The sequence below is a fragment of the Penaeus monodon genome, chromosome 19, assembly GCF_015228065.2.
Source record: "Penaeus monodon isolate SGIC_2016 chromosome 19, NSTDA_Pmon_1, whole genome shotgun sequence".
In the NCBI taxonomy this organism is placed as follows: domain Eukaryota; kingdom Metazoa; phylum Arthropoda; class Malacostraca; order Decapoda; family Penaeidae; genus Penaeus; species Penaeus monodon.
Window position 1 is genome coordinate 10,981,018 of NC_051404.1, and position 266 is coordinate 10,981,283.

Consider the following 266-nt stretch of genomic DNA (forward strand, 5'->3'; position numbering starts at 1 on the left):
TTTGAAGGGAGGGAGGAGGGGGAGGTGCGGTCTGTCTTATTCTCTATCTTGCATATTTACTTGGGAAGAACTTTGGATGGAGAATGAGTCTGTCAAACTTGCTCACATTCAAAAGTGATTTATTGATCGGCCGTTTTCTGAAAACGATATTCGAAGTTTGGGAACTTTTTATCTGCCACCGTCAGCCGCGGAGTTACTGGCTGAAGGAATGCTTTGTGTTTTTGAGTTTTCTGTTCTCAGAATTATGAGTGAATCATTTTTGCGTT

At 41.7% G+C, this 266-nt stretch overlaps 1 protein-coding gene across 1 annotated transcript in view; it reads right to left on the reverse strand.

Annotated features, from left to right (window-relative positions):
* LOC119585055 (uncharacterized protein DDB_G0290685-like) overlaps positions 1–266 on the reverse strand; it is a 7,370-nt gene that overhangs the window by 4,859 nt on the left and 2,245 nt on the right. The gene's annotated exons all lie outside the window — the stretch shown is intronic.